At 40.4% G+C, this 16,112-nt stretch overlaps 1 protein-coding gene and 1 pseudogene across 1 annotated transcript in view; one reads left to right on the top strand and one right to left on the bottom strand.

The window, feature by feature from the left end:
• Nucleotides 1-14,833, top strand: part of LOC140735021 (interferon-inducible GTPase 5-like) — a 43,195-nt pseudogene extending 28,362 nt beyond the window's left edge.
• Nucleotides 1-16,112, bottom strand: part of LOC140734513 (interferon-inducible GTPase 5-like) — a 423,537-nt gene that overhangs the window by 195,898 nt on the left and 211,527 nt on the right. The window lies entirely within an intron of this gene.

The following is a 16,112-nucleotide window of genomic DNA, read 5'->3' as shown; positions in this document are numbered from 1 at the left end:
GGTGGGACGAGGACAGGAGTATTTTAATACTTCAGCAGAAGTTGAAGCCAACACAGCAGAATGACAACAGTTTACACATAACCCAACTGACTGAGCACTGAAGCATTGAAAGTCAAAATCGAATTAACAGGTATGATGGGTCGGATATTTTGAAGTGTATATATTTTAATGCTAGGAGTATTCTGGGTAAGGGTGATGAACTTAAGCATGAATCAGTACATGAAACTATGACGTTGGTGTCCATTACTGTAATTTGGTTGAAAGAGGGGTTGGAATAGGTGAGTAATGTACCATGTTTTGAAGTTTTAGAGAAGGAGGTAAAAGTGTGTGTGATGCGATAGTTGTGGTTGGAGTTGCACTACAAATCAGGGACAATATCACAGCTGCACTCAGGGGAGATAAAATGGAGGGGTCAGACACTGAGTCTATTGGGGTAAAATTCAGAAATAGGAAGGGTGCAATCTCACTGATGGGATTGTATGCCTTCACCAACCCTGCCCCCCCCCCCCCCCCCCGCAGACAGCCAGCAGGATATTGAGGAACAAATATGTAATCAGATTAAGGAAATTTGTTTAAATATAAATGGTTTGTAATCATGGGCGATTTCAACTTACCTAATATAGACCATAAGATATCGGAGCAGAATTAGGCCATTTGACCTATCCCACCTGCTCCACCATTCATTATGGCTGATCCAATTTTCCTCAGCCCCAGTCTCCTGCCTTCTCCCTGTATCCCTTCATGCCCTGACTAATCAAAAATCAATCAATCTGTGCCTTAAATATCATAAAAACTTGGGTTCCACTGCTGCCTGTGACAAGGAATTCCACAGATTTACCACTCTCTGGTTCAAGGAATTCCTCCTTATCTCCATTCTAAAAGGATTCCCCTCTATTCTGAGACTCAGTCCTCTGGTCTTAGACTCTCCTACAGCAGCAAACATCACCTGCACATCCACTCTATCAAGGCCTTTCACCATTTGAGAGTTTTCAATGAGGTCCCCACTCATGCTTCTGAATTCCAATAATACAGGCCCAGAGCCATCAAACAGTCATCATATGACAAACCATTGAATCTTGAAATCAATTTTGTGAACTTAATTTGAAGCCTCTCCAGTTGCAACACATCTTTTCAAAGAAAAGAGGCCCAAACCTTTTCACAATACTCCATTTGAGACCTCACCAGTGCTTTATAAAGTCACAACATTACATTACAGAAGATTTCAAGGTATTTCTTAATTTTGACCTGGAACGACCTTCATCTATCAACCCATTAAATTAACTTCAAAGTTAGAATCGGCCATAGGGAATGTAGGTTGTGCTCGTACTTTAGGAGGAAGGAATGTGCTAATCATTTGTAAGGATAAGAAACAGTGGGAGAAGACATTACAACTGGTGACTGCTTAGCAAAAAGATAGTATCTACATCGCCTAATGAAAATAGAAGTATTCAGGGTGTTATAACAGGTATTCCTGTGGAAGTTTCGATAGAAGAGGTTAAATCTCATTTATTGGGAGGCAAGATGAAAGAGGTAAAGAGATTGCAAATAGTCAGAAATGGGGAGAGGATTGACAGTTTATCTGTATTGAAATGTCTTGATGAAGTGAAGCTCCCTGATAAAGTTAATTTGGAGTATGTTAGTTATAATGTACAAGTTCATATTCCCCCCCCCCCCCCCACGTTGATGTGACAAATATCAGAGGTTTGGGCATGTTGTGGCAGTATGTCATGGGAATCTAAGATGTAGTCAGTGTGGTGGGGAAGATAAACATGAAGATTGTGGAGGCATGAAGTATAATTGTAACTGCAGAAGAGAACATAGTGCAGCTTATAGAGGATGTGAAGTGCTTCAGAAGGCAGTTGAAGTTCAGCAGGTTAAAGTACAGTTATATGTGTCTTAGACAGAGGCCTTGCAAAAAGATACACCAAGGGTTGATTAAGTATTACCAGTTGAGAACAGAATGTGAAGTCAGAGGCTATATGTCAGCATCATACTTCTGTAACTAAAACTACACTACTTTACTAGATGATAAAATTAAGTTTGTGATGTTCATAACAGATGTGGTGAATTGTACTGCTCAAAACTGTTTGGGAATAACTGGTGTTATGTGGGAAGCTGTGAATTAAACTCTGATGGATGGGGTATCTGTGTTTCAGTCTCCTTGTGAAGGTAATAATGGGATTACAAATATTCCCATTATTATGCGGGAATGCGTGAAGCCGGATTTCTAATAGTAAAGACTTTAAGAAATTTATTTCTGATTTATCAAAACTGTCTGATGTAATACATATCCAGGAAACCTGCTTGCTACTTCATGTAAGTTTTAAGCATTTATGTTTAAGCATATGGCTGACAACTCTCTTGAGATGATATTAAAATTTTGCAATCATATTTGGAGTTTAGGCTGTCTTCCCTCCTCATGGAAAATGGTAGTGGCAGTGCCTGTTCTAAAATCTTCAAAAACCTCCATTGGATCCTTCTCGTTAAAGACCAATATCATTAACGTCTTATTTGTGTAAACTTAAGGAACATATGGTAAAGAGCAGTTGAATTATATTTTGGATAAAAGAAGTGATACAGCATTTTATCAGAGCAGATTTCAGAAGGGTAGAATGACATGGATTCAGTTTTATGTTTGGAGGATGATATTAGGTAAGCACAGGGAAATAAGGAAGTTGAATTATCAGTACTTTCTGATGTAGAAAAAGCATATGATATGTTATGAAGGGAGGGTCTTTTGATTAAATTATGGAAATTAGGAGTGAGAGGAAGTCTATGTAATGTTTTTCTGAGATTTTATTTGGACGATCTATGTAGGTAAGGTTTGGAAAGGCACATTCAGGCTTCAATGAGATAGAGAATGGGACCCCACAAGGTAGTATTTGTAGCCCTTTCTTGTTCAATATTACTGATGGATCAAAAGATAATTTATCAGGGAATGTTGGTGCTTTTGTTTTGTGCCTGAATTACAGGTGACAATAAAAAAACATCTTACTAACCGTTTATTAGTATATACGTCAGAACTGGTTGTCATCATTTTGGGCTTACAGTGGGGGGAGAAGATCTGTCCTTGCAAAGTTATGATTTGTTCAGATTCTTTTTCTTGGTTTTGACTACTCTTAAAACAGGCCATTCTAACAGTCAGTCAGATTTACTGCTGGAAACTTTTAAACTTTACTTCATATTCAAAATATTGCCCTATGTCTCCTTATTGGTCGCTGTTCATAGGGTTGATTGTTGGTCAAAAGAGCTGTTAAAAGTCCATCTGTGGATAAAGAGCTTCCATTTAACAAATCAGAAGCTCAGAGGTTGTTGGGACTAAGAGTTAGGAGAATATGGCATGACATTTGGGATGATGGGCAAAAGTGGAGACACCTTTACAGAATACATAAAACTATTGGATTGTTGAGCCAGCTGGTGGTGTAGTGGCATCAGCTCTGGATTTCAAGGCAGATGGTTCTGAGTTCAGACCCAGCCGGGTCCCAACCTGGGCAGCAGCATGATCTGCATGGAAGAACAGTATGGCAAACTTCTTCTGTATCTTGCCATGAATACCCCTTAGACCCTATGGGCCATGAGTTCATGAAGAGTTGGACTCGACTAAATGACTGAACAACAACAAATTGATGGGAGAAGGGGGTAAGACAAGAAGGGAAGGAATTATATTTACTCAACTTGGAATTGGGCAAACTATGTTTAATTATTATTTGTATCTTGTTGGAAAACATCACTCTGGGGTGTAGCTTTTGTGAACATTATGAAACAGTGGAACACATTCTTTTACAATGTGAAGCATATAAGGATTGGAAAAAATCAAATACAGGCAGCAATTCGATCTTTGGGGGTTGATAGTTTTCATTTTAAAAACTTTACTAAGTTATGGAAGTGACTTTAATTCACAATATTGTCTTGCAATAAACACCTTTCTACTATTTCAAACAAGGCTGGACAAAGGCTTGTAGCTCTGAGGAAAGTAGCATTCGAACTAGACAAAGAGGGCAGAGCCAGAGCTTACAAAGCCCAGGTACAAAGTATCTTGGAGTTTGCCTGCTTATCATGGGTGAATGCCTCACAGAGTGTCCTCAGCCAGCTTGATTCCATTCAAAAAAAGGCTCTCAGGATTATAGGTGTAGATGAAGCCACAGCTCATGAGAAGCTAGCCATCAGTAGCTTACACCACAGATGACAGGTTGCTGCAGCTACTGTGCTATACAAAATGCACACCAGCCACAGCCCTGAAAACCTTCGCGCCCTGCTGTCTTCATCTTATGAGTGACGGCGCACCACACCATCAAGTTTATCTATGCCTGCTCATACTGTTTCTATGCCTGATGCAAGAACCTACACACTGGACAGAAGCTTCTTTCACTGTGCTATCAGAATTTGGAACAGTCTTTCAGATGCTGTGGTGGGAAACATCTGCAACGATGGGGTCCAAGCCTTCAAGAGTTGAGTGCACGAACACCGATAATCTCTGGGAGCAAAGTCACATGTTTCTTCATAAGCTGTCATGAAGGGGACCAGGATGGCAATGCTTGGTTGTTGGTAGGTAGGGTGAATACCTGACTTTCAAGAGCACTTGTGAGTTATGTTCCAGCTGGACTTAGTCCTTAAACTGCTGGAGAAGAGTTTGGAAAGATCAGGTGCAGTTTTCTCCCAGTAGGGATTAATTTTTAGTTCCAAGTCCTCCTGTAACATTTTGTTGCCCTGCAACCTTATCCTTCTGTCTCTTTGAATTATGGCAGACAGCATGTGTATAAATGTCTCTCTCCAGCAGACTTCATCATGATCATCATGTCCCCAGTATTTCTACTATCTTTTAATGTTTCTTAATTGTACATATGATTTTTTTTAATGTTCTATTGCTGAGCAGCAGTGAACCATCTGATTGGCCTATCAGAGTTCTCTTTGGGAAGTAGTTGACTTGATCAGCATTTCTGATCTGGCTATTGTTCACAATTGCACTTTAAAAAAAAGGCTTTTGGGGTAATTTAGTTTTCATTTGATAAAGAACTAGGAGAGGTTTTATTTGCTGAGGAGGAGGAGGAGGAATAATAATGATAGCCTAAAACCCCTGTAACTGTTGATGTCCCCTGATGATGTGCCCTTGCTGGTGTACAATTTACACTACTTCCTGGGAGGGTGGGGGGATATCTGCAAACCTTAACTATTGACTTTCACATTCCCATCCCAACTAGTCATAAATACCATCAATATCCGAAAACCCAGAATGGTCCTTTCGGGTCATCACCAGTCCTAAGCTGCTGATTCTCCCTTCGGGTCCCTGCTGTTCACGGACTGTGAACCACACACACACTGAGTTGCTCTCAGCACCATCACATTATCACTGAGCAACCAGAATTCAACAGCACTTGGGCTGTGAACCCAAAGAAGCACACCGGTCTGACGAGTGAAGCAGGTGGGGAGACTGAGACACATGTTATTGGGTGGAACATTTTCTGTTCACTGCTTGAAAGTGAAACTACACCTTTTCCAAGAATGGGGTGGGACGAGGACAGGAATATTTTAATACTTCAGCTGAAGTTGAAGCCAACACAGCAGAATGACAACAGTTTACACATAACCCAAATGACTGAGCACTGAAGTATTGAAAGTCAAAATCGAATTAACAGATTTGATGGGTCGGATATTTTGAAGTGTGTATATTTTAATACTGGGAGTATTCTGGGTAAGGGTGATGAACTTAAGCATGGATCAGTACATGGAACTATGACGTTGGTGTCCATTACTGTAATTTGGTTGAAAGAGGGGTTGGAATAGGTGAGTAATGTACCATGTTTTGAAGTTTTAGAGAAGGAGGTAAAAGTGTGTGTGATGGGATAGTTGTGGTTGGAGTTGCACTACAAATCAGGGACAATATCACAGCTGCACTCAGGGGAGATAAAATGGAGGGGTCAGACACTGAGTCTATTTGGGTAAAATTCAGGAATAGGAAGGGTGCAATCTCACTGATGGGATTGTATGCCTTCACCCCTCCCCCATAGCTATCAAACAGTCATCATATGACAAACCATTGAATCTCCGAATCCTTTTTGTGAACTTCATTTGAAGCCTCTCCAGTTTCAACACATCTTTTTAAAGATAAGGGGCCCAAACTCGTTCACAATACTCCATGTTAGGCCTCATAAGTGCTTTATAAAGTCACAAAATTACGTTCTTGCTTTTCCATTCAAGTCCTCGAGAGAATTGCTAACACTGTATTTGCCTTCCTCACCACAGACTCAACCTGCAAATTAACCTTTGGTGAATCCTGCACAAGGACTCCCAAGTCCCTTTGCAACTCAGTTTTTTGTATTTTCTCTCCCTTTAGAAAATAGTTTACCCTTTCATTTCTGCTACCAAGCTGAATGATAATATACTTCCTGACACTGTATTCCATCTGCCACTTTTTTGTCCATTCTCCTAATCTGTCAGTCCTTTTGTAGCCTCTCTACTTCCTCAAACTGCCTGCCCCTCTGCCTATCTTCATCTCGTCAGCAAATTTGCAATAAAGCCTAGAACAAATATAAACTGGGATGTTCTTAGTCCAAGGGGTTTAAGTATGACAGAATGTGTTATCTGTATCCAGGAAGGTTTCTTAAATCACTATGTGGATGGTCCAATGAGAGGAGCGGCCGTACTTGACCTGGTGTGGGGTAATGATCCTGGACAGGTAACTGACCTTTCAGTGGGTGAGCAGTTTGTGATGATTGACAGCAATTCCTTAACATTCAGGATAGCTACAGTGTATATAGGATAGATACAGTCCTTGCAGGGGTGTTTGAAATTGGAGTAGGGCAAATTATGAGGGCATTACGTAGGAATGAGGAAGAGTTAATTGGCAATATGTTTTGTCTGTCAAGTCCACCTCAGACATGTGGAGGGTGTTTAAAGATCAATCATGCAGAGTTCAGGGAAGGTATGTTCCTGTTAGAAGGAAGGTTCGGAATAGAAAGATAAGAGAATCTTGGATGTCCAGAGAGGTGATGAATTTGGTCAAGAAGAAAAAGGAAAAGTAGGTAAAGCTTCAGAACTTGGGATAAAATGAAGCAGATGAGGAGTATAAACAAGCTAGGAAAGAATGAAGGGAACTCGGAAAGGCAGACTGAGCCATGAAAAGTTCTTGGCAAGCAGGATTAAGGTGAATCCCAAGCCACATTGTACAAACATCAAGAACAGGACTACAACCAGGGAGACGGAAAGACCAGTCAAGCACAAAGGGGGAAACATTTGCTTGGATGCAGAGAATGTGATTGAGGTACTTAATGAGTAATGAGTACCAGGAGATCAGTGTTGAGTGTATAAATACACTAGCATGTTTCAGAGTCAAAGAGGAGGAAGTGTTGGGCCTCTTAATGGGTATTAATGTGGATAAGTCCCCAGAGCCTTATGTGATTTATGCCAGGTTGTTGAAAGAAGCAAGAGACAAGATTGCTGGGGCCTTGACCAGTATGTTTATACAAGTAGATTAACTTCTGGGTTCGCTAGCTTCACTGGACAGCCCAGCAGAGAAGTTATCTGCTTTTTGAAGGGTGCCCTACCCTAGGAGGTGGTGTTCATCTGGGAGAGAGAGGGTGACATTCTATGGATGTTAACACTTCAACTATTTATGCAATGAAAAAGCTGAGGGGAACTTAGAACAACATTGATACTGTAGATATTAGGAAACGTTGCCCGATAATGGAGACCTGTGGATCCAAAGGACATAGGTTTAAGGGTAAGATGTCCAGAGGGAATCTGAGGGAAACAAATTCTCTCGACAGGAGAGTGGTTCTAATGGAGAACTCACTGACTGAGGGGAATTGGGGAAGGGCAGAGATTTGCAGAACATTTAAAATAACTGAAGGAGTATCTTCAAAAAGGCATTGGATTTTCTGATCAAATGCTGGAAAAGAGGATTATTCTAGATGAGTCCTTGATGATTGGAATGGGCACAATGGGGTGAAGGGTTTATTTCTGTGCTGTCCTGGCTTCAGATCTGACCAATAGAATAGTTGTATGTGGTAACATATGCATAGTTTGATAATAACTTTATTTTGAGGTTTGAACTTTGAACACAGTAAATTACAGCTCTTTCTGAAAGTTTCCTCTTACAGTTGTCAATCAAATGAAGGAGGAGAGAAGCTGAGACTTCCTTGTTGTTCACATCTGGGATAGAAAGGGTTCCGATTCAGAGCCCATCCACCTTCTGAGACACAGATACAGTGGATTCTGGTTAATCAGAGTAGCCACTTATTTTGGACAATGCTTAAAGAAAAAAAAACTAATTGCAAAAATCTCTGGAATTCTCTTCCTTTACCTCTGACACTATACACAGGAAACTTGTCAAACAGGTTCAAACTAGTTTCAGTTGTACACACCTATGTGACTGTTGGATGCTACACCTTGTTTGGACTGAACATTTTATGAAAATAACATCAGATGTGTTTGTGCTGAAAAGCAATGACTTCTGTCATTGATAGCTGGTGAGAATTTGCAGTAAGACAATTCTGAACTATTTTGAAGACTAGTTTCAAGTGTTCAGGCTTGGTTTGGAGATGCCAGAAACATCCAGAAATGAAAATGAAACTATTTCACAACTTCAACAAGTTAGGACCTCTGAAGAATTTGATAGTATCGACAATTATCTTGAACGTTACAAATAAAATGAGGCTTTGGAGGATACAATCATTGATAGAATTGTATGAAGGCAATCCATTATCTGCATTAGGTGTCTGTGATGATTTTATTCATTGTGTACACTGGATGAATCCTCTGTCGATAACTATTAGGAACAGATGCACAGTTTTATCATGCTGTAGTAAGATCGGTAGTGTTCTAATTTGTTCTGAATTTCATTTATATTCATAATTTGGCACACAATTTGTCTTTTGTTACAACATTTAAGTATTTCCATGAAACTTTGGCTAATTGGGCCAAAATGTAATGGTCCCAATGTGTCCCAATCAACTGGAATTCACTGTATTTCCTAAATACCCAAGAGAGGATGTGGTGATGTACTCACTGGAACTGCTCTCAATCTGGAGGTGAAGCTGTTACCCCAGTGTTGTTAAAAACATTCCAGGACTTTGCCCCAAAGGAGAAACAGCAACACAATTCCAGACTGGTGGCACACAGGGAGATTTGTAAATGGTGATGAGCCCCTGCCGGTTGTCCTTCCCCTTTTGTGTGATTTACCTTCTGAGCTGCTCACACGGCTGCTGAACTTCTGTAACGACCAGTCTGATTTCTAGTCCTGCACACGCTGATGGCGGGGGACTTACCACTGATGCCTGTCAGTGAGAGAGAGAGTCGACTTTCAGATATTTCCTTGCTGGGGATGATTATTGATCTCATTTGTGAACGGTGTTTGATATTATTATGGTACGCACCTGACCGCGCCAACCTCCAATGTTTAGACGCTCTAATTCTCCAAAGGATGGATAACTGACATGGTCACTTTAAAGAGTCAGCCCATCCGCAATTAGTGGCTATGTTTTCCCTCCCAGGTTTGGATATTTAAAGAGCTCCTGAACTCAGGTTCAGTGTTCAATCATCAGCTCAACTTTGCTTCAGTCTGCGATTACGTTTAGAATTTCTGGCTCATTTGGATTCTCATCTATTCTCAACAGGTTCAAATCCAACATCTAGTCAGTAACCCTATACTTGTCTCAGTCTTGAAATCCTGTCTCGATTCTCATCTCGGATATTCCAGCACGTAGGTCCTTACTACCCTCACCTCGGCCTCCCGTCACATATACACTACCTTTCCCCTCATGCCTGCAGATTGACTTGGCCGTGCTCCATGCAGGCACAACTGGTTTTATTATCTGAGGGACAGTGAATTAATGTGAATGTTGTGCCATCAGCAGCAAATATATCTACATTTCATAAAGAAAGGATGTTCATTGATGTTTGGGTCCAGGCCAATGCCCTGAAGGATTCCGGTACTGGGGATGGTGTGATAATCTCTCAACAAACAAAGCTGGATTCCTTTTTTTAAGCTTTAATTCAAATCATCATAGCTATTGGTATGAGTTTACCAGGACTCTCGGTCAAGTTGTGCATTGGTTCCGAGTGCGGTCACTCTAACAGTGGCTCCGGAATTCACCTTTGTTTTTGGACCTGAGTTGTTCAAGCAACTTCAAAAGACTCACTGGGATGCAGGTGATTGGAAATATAAAGGCAGCATTTGACAGAGTGTGGAATCAAGAAGAAAATATTATAGAGAAGATTGGTGCATTTGCTGGAGGTCAGCCCAGGACATCACTGTGGAAATTACTCAGGGTAGCATCTTCATCCAAATCATTTTCAACTGCTTCTTTATTGACTTCCCTTCCACCCTAAAGTCTGAACTGAGATGTTTGCTGATGATTATACAGTGTTCATTTTGTTTCAGATATTCTCAGCAAATGTTGCTCTCATCAGATGCATGCAACAAGGCCAAAGCAATGTTTAATCAAAGGAAAAAAGTGTCCAGTAATATCAGTCCAACTGAAATGGCAGGGAATGACCATCACCATCTAGGGAAGACCCAACCATCAAACTTTCTCACACAGTGTCATTGCCATTGTGAACTCTCCTCTTGGTGTGTACCAGTGATTCTATGAATGTATTAGTACTTTGGCTAAAAGAGCAGGTGAAAAGCATTGGATAATTCCTGACATCCAAAGACTTTCAATCACCACATGTTTCATTGAAGGGCAAGGGGTGAACAAACTCAGTGTTGATGGTAATCTGCTGGTTGAATTGTGACCATTATGCAAACTAGCTGTTATCTTAATAGAAAACAGCCATCAGTCACTTTTTTTTTACATCCTTTCAGGAGATAACCTACACTAAGACAAAGAGGAGACTCAAGCTCCCAACCACTCTCTGTGTTTGGTGCTGGGATTACTGGATTGTCACACAGGCCACACTGTGAGAAACAGCCATCAAGAATGGGAGGCACAAGCTCCAGGTAGGTCAGAACATGCCACTCTGTGTGTCTCTACAATGAACCCCACCTCAGCAACTCCTGCCAGTGCACTGCACACTGAGTGCTCAGCATTCTCATTGGTGCATGGGATCTGCTTCGTTGATCAGCTGCCATCCTGATAAATCTGATCCCATTGTGGGGTTGGATCTGGAATTCCTGAGTGTAGACCCAGTGACCGTGTGGAGCAATGATATCAGTGTATGATGGAGGGGAAGCTGTAGGTGGTGGTGTTCCCTTCCATCAAAGTCCTTGTCACAGAACACAGAATGTCTCAACATGGGAACAGACACTTCAGTTCATGATGTTAAACAGCAGCATTTAAAGTAATGATGCCAATGAAACCAATTACTTGGCCTGCATATGGTCCATATCTCTCCATTCTGTGCTAATATGCCTGCTTATCAAAGAACCTCTTAAACTCCTCAATCATGTCTATTGCCACTACCACCCCTTTTACCTTAACATTCTTCAACAGATCCAAAATCACCTTTTCCTTTATCTCAAAATACCTCAGTGTATTAACATTCTCCACACTGCTCACATTGTTCCACATGACTTTCCCATTGTTGGATCTGATTAACTTACATATTTCCTTCATAACACACTGAGAATTTCCCTCCCCCTTTTTAATGCTTTCCTGTAACATCTATATTTGTGCATAGCTAACAAAATTTAAGGTATTATAATCACAAGCAAAAGAAGCAAGCAAAGTGTCTGCTTCCACTCAACATGTGATAGCTTTTTCAACTTTATTGGCTAGGAGAGCTACTTTGCTACACTGGAAAGAATCTAATCCGCCTACTGTTTTTTATTGGCTCTCCTCCATTATGCCATGTCTAAGCTTGGAGAAAATTAGAAGCCGGACATTTGATACATCCTTTAATTTTGAACAAGTCTGGCGACCCTTTATTCAATATTTCCATATGATCTTATTTATTTATTTATTTATTTATTTTTCTTTACTCTCTTTAGGGACAATCCTTATCCGTGAAGGTTCAGAGATGACTGGAAGGATGTTTTTTTTTTCTAACTTTTATCCTCAATTGGACTGCCCAATCTTTCTTTTTTTTCTTTTTTTTAATTTCAGTTTAGTTAATGGGTTTTTTTTCCTTTATCAAATAAAATTTCCAATCTTTTTTTATGATTGCCATGAGGAGTTGTAGTTTTTTTTTACCATTGTATATATAACAGCGTAATATTTTACCTATTTGATTTTGACATTATATACTTTCTGTTTTTATTATTGCTGTTTATATGTCTTTTATATTATCTGTTTGTTAAACCTCCTTTGATTTGTATATTCTTTATTGGAAAATCAATTAAAAAATTGAAAAATGAAATGAATAATCACAGATTCCTATTATTTTCTGTCTTAATGGTCAAGTTAGCTGATCATTGACATTTCCCAATACCAGGTCTAGAGTGGCCAAGTTGGAGTAACCACATATTGTTTTAAAATACTGTCTTTGATGCAACTAACAATTCTGCCCTGTCTGTCTCTCTTGCACAAAGAAGACACCAGTCTATTTTGGTGAGGTTGCAGTTACCCAATAAAACAACCCTGCTGTTTTTGTAAGTTTTTTTGTTAATCTGCCTGCATATTTGTTCCTCAATGTCTTAGTTGCTTCTGGAAGTTGTATAATGTAATCCCATCAGAGTCATTGCACCTTGAGTTTTACCCCTATGGGCTCAGAGGATAATCCATCCATTATCCACTCCCTCTGAGAGCAGCTGTGATATTGTCCCTGATCAGTAGTGCCCTGTTTTATTAGTGGAGATCAGGGGGTTGTGAGTTGCTGTCAGAGTAGCCAAGAAGAAACAGTGTAGGGACGTGTATGTGGCACACAGTGACAAGTCTGTGTGGTATTGGTGTCAAGAGTAGGTGGTTAGACTCTCCTTGTTCAGAGATGGTCACAGCCTAGGACATTTATTACATACATGTTACTGGTCTTTGTTTATTCCAGACATGAACATTTTATTAAATTTTCATACTTTCAAATCTTATATTTTTTTGAATTTTCTTTATGATACCCAGACTCATCTCTGTTGCCACCCTCACCCCCCACTGAGCATTCCCACCTTTCCCATGCACCTGCTTATTTCCATCTAACAAATCCTCTCTCACATACACATCAACTTTCCAGCTTTCCCACCTGCAGGACAAGCAGTTTACAGGGGTACATTAACCTAACAACTAACACAGTGTGGCAGGATCACACATGGGAAATTGACTTGGCCACAGGAGAGCATGCAGACTCCACACGGACAGCACCAGAAACCAGGAGTGAAGCCAGGTCACTAGTGGTGTCAGTCGGCTGCACCACTTGCAGTACAGTGCCACTGCATGCCCAGGGTCACTTTGTTACAGCAGACATAAATTTGTTTAGTTTTCATGATGAAATAAATTGAATCTTGTATGGATAGATTTCCAACGCTCACAGTTCTAGAGAGCCAGGTTGCAGCCTGACCTGTGGTGTTATCCACATGAAATTTACAAACATTCTTTGTGGTCCTGTAGGTTTGCCTGTATTCTGCAATTACCACCCCATCCCAAAAACATACTGATTATTTGGTTAATTGGTCCCAAGTAAGATGGATGACAAGAGATTGGGGATCTGTATATTTGAAAGTTTTTAGGGTTAGAAATTCTAATGGAATGTGTTTCCTTTCAGTCAACAGGTGGCTCAGTCTGAGAATGACACATTCTTCACACAGGAAGAGCTCAACAAACTGAAGTCTGACTTTAAAACAGGTGGGGTGGGAAATATTAAATCTCAGATACAGCAGAAGCTAGCATAACTGAATGAGACAGAGCTTAACATCGCAGTGACAGGAGAATCAGGTGCAGGAAAATCCACCTTCATCAATGCCATGAGAGGACTTCGGAAAAAGGATGAAGGAGCTGCAAAGGTTGGACTTATGGAAACTACAATGGAACCAATGAGATTCCCACATCCCAAGCTACCCAATGTCTGCTACTGGGACCTGCCGGGGGTTGGATCAACAACATTTCCAGCTGCTACTTATCTGAAGAAAATGACATTTGAAAGATATGATTTCTTCATCATAATATCAGCTTGTCGTTTCACAGACAATGATGCAAAACTTGCTAAAGAGATTAATCAACTCAGGAAAAATTTCTACTTTGTCCGCAGTAAGATTGATGCTGATTTTGATTCAATGAGAAAGGAGGGGGAGAATGAAATTAATGAAGATAAAGAACTGGAAGCTATTCAGAGTGCCTGCATGAAGAATTTGAGAGAGGTGGGGATTCGGACCCCAACTGTGTTCCTGATATCCAGTTTTGAACAGAATCGATATGATTTCAATCAGTTAAATAAAGCACTTGAAGATGATCTACCGAGTATAAAGAAATGTATCTTTGTCCTGGCCTATCCAAACCGAAGCGTGGAAATTGTTCAGCAGAAAAGCAAGATGCTACAGAAATATGTCTGGATGTTGGCAGTGTTTTCGGGATCTGTGGGAGCAGTCCCCGTTCCTGGTCTCTTCCTTGCTTGTGATATCAGCATACTGATTGGGACAATAATCCATTTCCGTAAAAGTCTGTGGCTGGATGAAGCTTCTCTTCAAAGACTGGCCAACATCACAAACAAACCCGTGGAAGAGCTTAAGGCTGTAGTTAAAGCTCCCTTGCTGGGGGAAATAGATAAAGATATAATTAAATATTTATTTTGGTGTTATTCAGTTGCAGCTGTTTCAGCTGTGGAACTTGCTCTTCACTCCATCCCCATCAGTGGTTCCATTTTTGGAGCAGGATCATCATTTCACAAAATCTACACAATGCTGACCAATGCACTGAAGGACCTTACAGAGAGTGCAGAGAGGGTGGTGAAGGTTGCAAATGGCATTGACTAACTGGTCAGCACCAACATCAATACAGTGAGCTAATGTTATGCTGTAGTTCATATATTTTAGAGGCCTGTCACTGAACCCTGCTGTAATTCTACATGACAACTTTCCCCTTTGCTGCTTTTCTTTCTGAAATATTGCTGATCCATTTCTGAGGAGCACTTGTGCCTGACCAAGGAACTGCAACTCTGTTAAAGACATGAAACATAAATGACATGTGATCCTAATTTGAAGAGGAGCCGAGAAGTTATCTCCAGGTGTCTGAATGATGCTCACCTGTCAATCAATAGCCCAGTGTCAGACTTTTTGGACATTATAAGGTCACAGTGTTTGCAATATTGCTATGTATAAACTAGTGGCTGTGTTTTCCCTTCAATATCTATAAAGATCTGATAATAACATCATAAAAAAGGACAATGGAAAGGCATTGCAAGAAATTATTAAAAAACTGCTCCCAGATGAAGCACAACTCACATTTAAAAGAGCAGCAGCAATTGTATTATCAAAGGAAACGGCATTCAGAGTTGGATTGAGGAATAAATGTGAACATGAATGAAATTGCAATGTCTAAACAGAAATCAGCCTGATCAATTAAATTGTGTTACCGTTGTAGCAATGGCTCATAAACACCAGATCATTGCAGGTTTAAAGAGTGCCCGATGAACCTGCCCTTGATGGAGGTTCCTCTTTGTATATCGTAATACAACACACTCCACAGACAAAAACTCACCAGCTATCCTGTGGATGTCTGTATAGCAGTTGTATTATGTAAAACAAACAGTATGTCTGTGTGTGTTGAGTAATGTTGCAAATATATGGTTTCATTAGCATTTTTGTCTTTTTAATAATTAGTTATAGGTTATATGTGTAACACCCTGGGAAAGGTTTTATTACTAACATAATGGACTTACTGTAGAAGCAGTGTTTGGTTGAGAAACATAGAAACATAGAAAACCTACAGCACAATACAGGCCCTTCAGCCCACAAAGCTGTGCCGAACATGTCCTTACCTTAGAAATTGCGCAGGGTTACCCATAGCCCTCTATTTTTCTGAGCTCCATGTACGAATCCAGGAGTCTCTTAAAAGACCCTATCGTTTCTGCCTCCACCACTACTGCTGGCAGCCCGTTCCATGCACTCATCACTCTTTGTGTAAAAAAACTTACCCCTGACATCTCCTCTGTACCTACTCCCAAGCACCTTAAAACTATTCCCTCTCGTGCTAGCCATTTCAGCCCTGGGCAAAAACCTTTGACTATCCACATGATCAAGGCCTCTCATTATC

This window comes from Hemitrygon akajei, chromosome 10 (assembly GCF_048418815.1).
Source record: "Hemitrygon akajei chromosome 10, sHemAka1.3, whole genome shotgun sequence".
Taxonomy (NCBI): Eukaryota; Metazoa; Chordata; class Chondrichthyes; order Myliobatiformes; family Dasyatidae; genus Hemitrygon; species Hemitrygon akajei.
The sequence above is the reverse complement of the archived record's forward strand: the minus strand, read 5'-3'. Positions and strand labels throughout refer to the sequence as shown.